This window comes from Dysidea avara, chromosome 4, assembly GCF_963678975.1.
Source record: "Dysidea avara chromosome 4, odDysAvar1.4, whole genome shotgun sequence".
Classification (NCBI taxonomy): Eukaryota; Metazoa; Porifera; class Demospongiae; order Dictyoceratida; family Dysideidae; genus Dysidea; species Dysidea avara.
In genome coordinates, this window is record NC_089275.1 from 22,309,303 (window position 1) to 22,316,530 (window position 7,228).

General features: G+C 38.9%; 1 long non-coding RNA gene across 1 annotated transcript; it reads right to left on the reverse strand.

The window, feature by feature from the left end:
• Window positions 1-494: 494 nt before the first annotated feature.
• On the reverse strand, window positions 495-1,759 carry LOC136253474 (uncharacterized). The gene is made up of 2 exons (XR_010700155.1): window positions 1,518-1,759; window positions 495-1,111 (listed from the first exon to the last, which is right to left on the reverse strand). It is a non-coding gene; the product is annotated as an uncharacterized lncRNA (long non-coding RNA).
• Window positions 1,760-7,228: the final 5,469 nt, after the last annotated feature.

Genomic DNA, 7,228 nt, shown 5'->3' on the forward strand with positions numbered 1-7,228 from the left:
AGTTTATACTGTACAAGGACATAGATCGTAACAAAGAGAGGAAGCCAACACTCAGAAACAACAGCTTCACTGTCAACAGAAATCCCTTAGTACTCTTTAGATGTACCCTCAGGGCCGCCCACAGGGGGGGGGGGGGCAACTGGGGCATTTTGCCCTGGGCCCCAGCCTTAAAGGGGCCCCAGGAGGCCTCACGAAGGGCCCCTTGAATACCTGTTAGAAGATTGATATACTCTAATAGAGCAGTCAGATCTAAATACTCTAATAGAGCAGTCACAGTATTCTTCAGAGGAGCAGTGTAGCAAGCTTATAGATAAGGAGATATGGTTGGTGATGGGTAGTTATTATCATTGCCAGCAGGTTGTGACCTTTTTTTTTTTTTTTTTTGGTCTTCACCTTACAACTTGGGTCAAGGCCCCACTTTAACTCTTTGCCCTGGGCCCCTTAATTTCTCTGGGCGGTCCTGTGTACCCTCAACTACACATACACACCATACATCTCGATAGCTGTCTGACTGAACAATAACATGACACGCATAACCAAATGCATTACTGCCTTTTCAGTCTATTCATACTCACTCATGTTTTAACACGCACTGTCAAACTGGTAGTTGGCTGTTTCAGTTGCTTAACAAACACAAGCTCCATCATACTCACACACTCAGTTTCAGCAATGACTGTGAGGAGCTCTGTACTGAAAAATCAGTGGAGGCTGTCAATCACAATGTGTGAAAACGTTCTGCTGCTAAAAAATGGCATGAGAAAAAAGGGCTCTTAATTAGGCCTCTTAATTGGTCTCCCCTTAAAGTCATCCTCTCCCTCCTTTTGTGCTGTCAGCCTGGCAGGGAACACGACATTGTGACCAATGTGCATGTCTGTAGCAAGTTAGTATCCCGTACAACATGTGCAACATTATCTGGAAAAAAACAATGAATAAATTTTTCTCTAAGTTGAAAAGAAATTCTCCCATACAGGTATACCATATTGAATTTCCTATCTTTGTTCCTATTGTGGAAGTATTAAATCATCAAACTCATCTCGGCTGTATGCAATCACCAAGAAAATGTTCCATAGATTGGGGTTCTTTGGTTATAATAACTTGCTCAGAATTTCATCTAGAAAATAAATTAAGAATATTGTACTCAATACATGTGATCACAGATCATCACACATAATCATGACCACATCATGAATCAGTGATAAAAAATTATGTAAATATACAGAAGTCAGCACTGCCATCCATAGGGAAAGGAACATCCACATTGTTCAGTAATACACAATCAAAAATGCATCTTGGCAATTGCTATCTGCTCAGAAACAAAATCGACACTAAATGGCTTGTTCAGTTAACTACCATGGTGTTCATAACACCAAGAGTTGATAATAAATACATTAATAAAAAGAGTTGGTAATACTCCAGCCTCTACTGTTAACACTTCAGTGATAACACTGTGACACATCCGTCAAACTGGTGTTGGTTAATACTAACAAGAATTAAAACACAGAATGCTCCATACTCACTTTCAACAATGGCTGTGAGTAGTTCTGTGCCATGATTGTCTAACGCCAGACTGGCACTGAGGTTGCCAATCACGATGTGAGAAAACATTCTGGTGCTGAAAAACGGCAGAACGGGAGAAAGAGGCGTCTCCCCCTAAAGTGATTTTCACCCTCCCTTTGTACTGTCAGCCTGGCAGGAAACACAGCTTAGAGCAACGTGCCCTGGCAATGTGTGTACAAGAGCAGATTAGTATCCGGTATAACATGCGCAACACCGACTATCCGGAAAAAAATAATGCGTGAAAATTTCTAAGTCCAAAGTGTGCCCAAAAAAAAAATTCGCACGGTCCGGTTGGTCAGGCCTGAGCCGGACCAATAATCTGGAGTTGAACCAACTAGCTGACCAGCTCGAACTACATTACTCTCATGCAATCTTTGGACGATCATATCTACATGTAGCTACGTACATTTTACAGATGTTATTGAAAATGCATGACACGAGTAGTTACCTAGTTTCTCAGCCTAACTAAAGCACAGAACTACACGTATAGTACCTCCAATTACCTTACAGTACAACATTGCATTCGTATCGTTTTGTACAGAAATGATTGTGGGTTCTACGTACAGTATCACGTGTGCTGACAGTTGGCATTTATCACGTGTAAGGCAGGTATCTTCTTTGATTCTAAACCAACACACTTATATCACAATTCAATCTTCATAAAATAATCATTAGCATTCCTTGGCTTGTCTCTCTTGGCTTCCTTTACTGGGCGAAGGGCTGGCAGTGACAAACCAGATGACTCATTCCTCGGCAAGAAGCTGCACACTCATACATTACATGGTGGCCATCTGGATGAGATGTTGAGTAGAAATCACTCCTCTTCAACTACCCACTCGTCCTGTCGAGATACCGAGCAAACTCTCAGTCTCACCCACATCGCGCCATTTTCGAATGCTGATTGGTCTCGTGACTGTCCACCAGTATATTTACGTGATGATCCGTTCACTTCATACAAACCAGTATAGTATACGTAGTATACAACTGTGTAGCATTTTATTGTAGCTGTGTGAATTCACTGTATAGTAATTATATCCTAGCTAAAGGGGGCCATGCTGCATGGGTTCCCTGTGAAATTTGGGGGGAAAGTTGCAATTTGCTAGCTAGTTTTACTTTAAAATTTAGCATCAATTTTAAATTTTAAGGCATTTTCAAACCTTTAAATTGCAAAAATTCTGCAGCTCCTGGGGGTTGCACCCCCAGACCCCCCTTGAACTTCTAATTACTAGCTATAACTAAATGAACCATACAGCAAGTTTCATGCTGTGTCCCCTGCTGTAGCTATGTCAGGTCTACAATTATACATAGTATAGAAAGTCTGAAGAACAACAGATAGACCTGAGCATATTTATATAGCTAACTAGCAGTGAAATATCACTAAAATTGCATATCTGAGTGTCTAATTTTCAAAAATTTCCTGTGGGGGCATGCCCCCAGACCCCCTTAGAATGCTCATGCTTCGCACTTCGCAGAGTGTGCTTTACACACTGTGCAACAGCTCCTCTCTCATTGGCATGTATACAGTAGCAATTTCAACATTATAGTCAATGGCCTGACCAACCCAATTTTCCCTCCTCCGGCCCTGAGTATTCAGCAGAGCTGTTAATGCCTTCGAAAAAATTGTCACTAAACTTGCTACCACAATCATCTTCAAAACCATAACTCCTGAACGTCAGTAGGTCGTCCACCAAACACCATAATCGATTATCGCAAGTCCGTTTATATAAGAATGAGAAGGACCATCTAACTTTTTATAAAGGGCCTATTAGGCTAGAGCGGCGTTGTGTTAGACCATCACGTGATTTAACCGTGATGAGGGCGTGTGAAAGGTTCCACGTCTTTAAAGTCTAGCACATGCGCTAGCTACCAGTAGCCCCTTTACATACCGGGGAATCCAATCGAGTGAACTTAGCGAATCCCCGCCGGCTTCTTGGGCCGCACGACACACTACCGTGTGTATATAATTTGAATAAAATCAAAAATAGTTGAAGTATTAAAAATCCTTTTCTTCTTCCTGCATGTGGTAAAGAAAAAAACAGATGAGTTTAAAAAGCCCTAAAGCCAGTCATAGGCCGGATTTGCAGTATACAAATACAAAAAGAAGTGATATCTAATCAAAAACAACCAAACTGTGAAAAAAGGTGTGGCCCCCAAAAAACCATGGTGTGAAATCCAAGGTGGTGGCAAAGAAATGGCTGTGATGGTAGGTTAATGGTAAAAATTTTAATAGTGACAATTCAGGTGAATTTTGTGCCAAGACCAAGTGGCACAAAATTCACCTGAATTGTCGTTATTAAAATTTTTACCATTAACCTACCATCACAGCCATTTCTTTGCCGCCACCTTGGATTTCACATCTTTTTTCACCATGGCGTTTTTGGGGGCCGTACCTTTTTTTACAGCTTGGCTGTTTTTGATTAGATAGATTTTATTCATAAAAATCGATCGCGTAATTATGACACAGGTTGGGTTTTGTGTCATATCTCGATGGCCTTTATCTGTATTCCTTTCAAACCACAAAAAGGCACTCCTACGATAGTTACTCCATCTACATAGCAATTTCAATTTTCAGCTCATTCTTTCTAGAGGTTTACCCTATGGGCGTGACAGACCTTCGGCCTTATTTTACACAAATAATCGGTCATAACTCCGTGAATGTTCATCAGATTCCTACCAAACGTGGTACTGAGATTTGCCTTAATGAGCCCTTTAAGTATGGACCAAACTTCAGCTTGATCAGAGTACGCGTTTGCATTTTATGGCTGATGTTGTAAAGTATGCGAACAGAAGTAGAAGAAAAACGAAGAGAAAAAACCCAAACTTTGGCCACTTGTATCTCGGAAATGACTGGGGCGATTTTCTTCAAATTTGGAATGTGAACTCCCCTACCTAGCCGGCATTCTGTAGCAAATTTGGTTTCAATCAGATAAGGGATCATGGAGCTACAAAGGTGTGAAAATCGTGTTTTCTTTCTTCCTGTTAATATACTCACAGCGTGGTGCGCCGGCTTCTTGGGCGGCACGACACTACCGTGTGTCTTGATTATATTTGAGTACAAAAGTACCACTCTCAGATTTAATCTCAAAGCATTCAAATCTCAAAATTTTCCCCACTTTTGAGTACTGTTCTCTGCCCCATAGCCTCAATGGTGCTGGATATTTGGAAGGGAATTCAAATGCTGTAATAGCATCTTGACTTCTTGAAATCCATTAATGGCCAGGGACTGATCCAGGGTGGATTGTGGATGGGGTGGCTAGCCACCCACCATGCATGGCCTTGCAGCCAGTAAAATGATTCTATACTAATTATATAACACTCTTTTGTTAATATGATAAATAATTACTATTATTATTTGCGTATTATGTCAATGTGAACTAAATCCCTGCACTGCATGCCAATCAGATTCCAATGCTTCCCAGTCTATCACCTTATAGAAGCTGGTAGCATTATATATACATGCATTAATGAATTTATCTAAGTTAATGGGTAGTATTAGCTACTCTACCACCATGCAGGCATGCAGTGGTGTTCTTAAAGGAAAATTTGATCCAGGTTAGTTTTACTTTTACAATAATGTTATACTATTATTCTTTTATAATTGTCATGTAGCAAGTCACCCTATAGAGCTGAGGAGTGAGGCATAATGCAACTGCATCAGAATTAGTAAAGTTGGCTATTTAATAGCAAGTACAGTGGAACCTCAGTTATCCGGACCTGGATTCTCGGTTAACAAAACTACGGAAATGACTGCTCTATTAGAGTAGTAAGTGTTATAGGGTAGATAAAAATACTGATATTAAAAAAAAAAATTCTTCATGCTATTTTAAGATTATTTATACACAGTTACAGAAATACGGACTTTTCAAATCACCCCTGATCCCAGATTCTACTGTAGTGAAAAAATACCTTTAAGGTATAATGTTTCTTCCTGTGGGGCATGTGATTTGTAGTATTTTAGTTATTCAATAGAGCAAACCTAAGCTATCATCTCCTACATATCACATACAACAGAGGAATGTGTAGTATGTGTACAGGTGTTTAATGTACTACATGTGGTTTAGTTGTTTTAACCACTGGTGTGTTAACTCATGATCACCCTTTACTGCATGGGATTACAAAATACATGCATAGCTCTATAATATGTGCACAAGAGCCATGTGTGCTTCACTGTACAAACTATAGATGATAACATTAACATTGTCAGCTCTCTCCCTGAATGTAAATATACATGGAACTTTAATTATACTTATGTAAGTCTCTGCAGTAAAGCTTTGTAAAGACAAGTTTGCAGCAGCTATGCATCTGTCTTAACATATTAAGTAGCTTGACTTAGTCACATGCAGCTAAAGCAATACATTGACAGATGCATTTGGTATAATTATACATTGCTATTTCTACAATGGATAACTGTAGAATTGTAAGCACTTTGCTAGCTATATTCCTCTTTTTGAATTGTAGAAGAATTTTACAGTATGTAGCTTTCCCATGCGGCCAATCACTATAATGACAGATCTTAAGGTTTCGTTTCCCATGACAAACTTTGCTGTCCTAGCTACGTACGTACATACTTCCTATCACCTACGTAGTGTGACTTTGGCATCTTTCAATAAAGTGAAAGTTACCAAAGCCACACTTTATATAGGTGTGAATTGTAATTGACACAACAGAATCCAGTGCCAGAAAGAGGTGTATAGTTACAAGCATCACGGCTATATGCATTTGAGGAAATTGAATTTTAACACTGGTCTGGAATGACTCTGGATAAGGAAACTTGAGAACACTTATAGAGTCTGTTACTGTGATAAAAAGAATGTTCTCATAGAAGGGTGTATATTGATCATGAGTAGAGGGACTGAGATCATTAACAAGCTTGTAAAGTGGTAGTATTCTTAGTGCGAGCATAATTATTTATTTAGGATGTAAATGTTGCAAAACTCAAAACCATGTGATATGCTTGTATCCACTAAACTCTATGAACGAGTAACAGAGTTGTAAATGATCTTGTTTAAAACTAATTGTCTGGCAAACATATAGCTATGGTTTTAACTTAAGCTGTGAACAATCCCCTCCATCTTCTTAAATGTAGGCTTATAACCATTTCCACAGATGGCATATGCACATAAGTCATTTGAGACACTAGCTACTGGACTACATTTACATTGAGCTAATTCTCAAAAACATTTAACAACTTATATGGATGGAATTACACAGGATCTTGAAATTTGTAGTACTATTACAGTACATAACCCATTTTCATTCAAATATCATTTACAAACCATCAAAGTTTTTGTCACGAGGAAGCCATAATACAATCTAGTATGGATGGACTTGTGATCAAACCAAATTACCATGTCTGTTCTTCATACCCTTTGTGTCATAAAATGTTACTTCCCTTAAGAAAAAACACTTATTTTTAAACTGTTTTCTCTAGTCAAAACTAGGTTTTGAAACTTGTTGAGGAAATAGTAAGATAGTGATCTATTATATAGGTACAATTAAATTCAATTCACATCCCAGAGTGGATTGTTTTATTATCTGAGATCAACAATCGAGGACTTATTTTTAATGTCAGTGTGCTATAAACTATGTACCTGTATCTGAATACATGCCCAAACCTGTTTAATCTAACACCTATAGCTAATCCAGAATCTCTTCTAGTCCAAACAAGTTG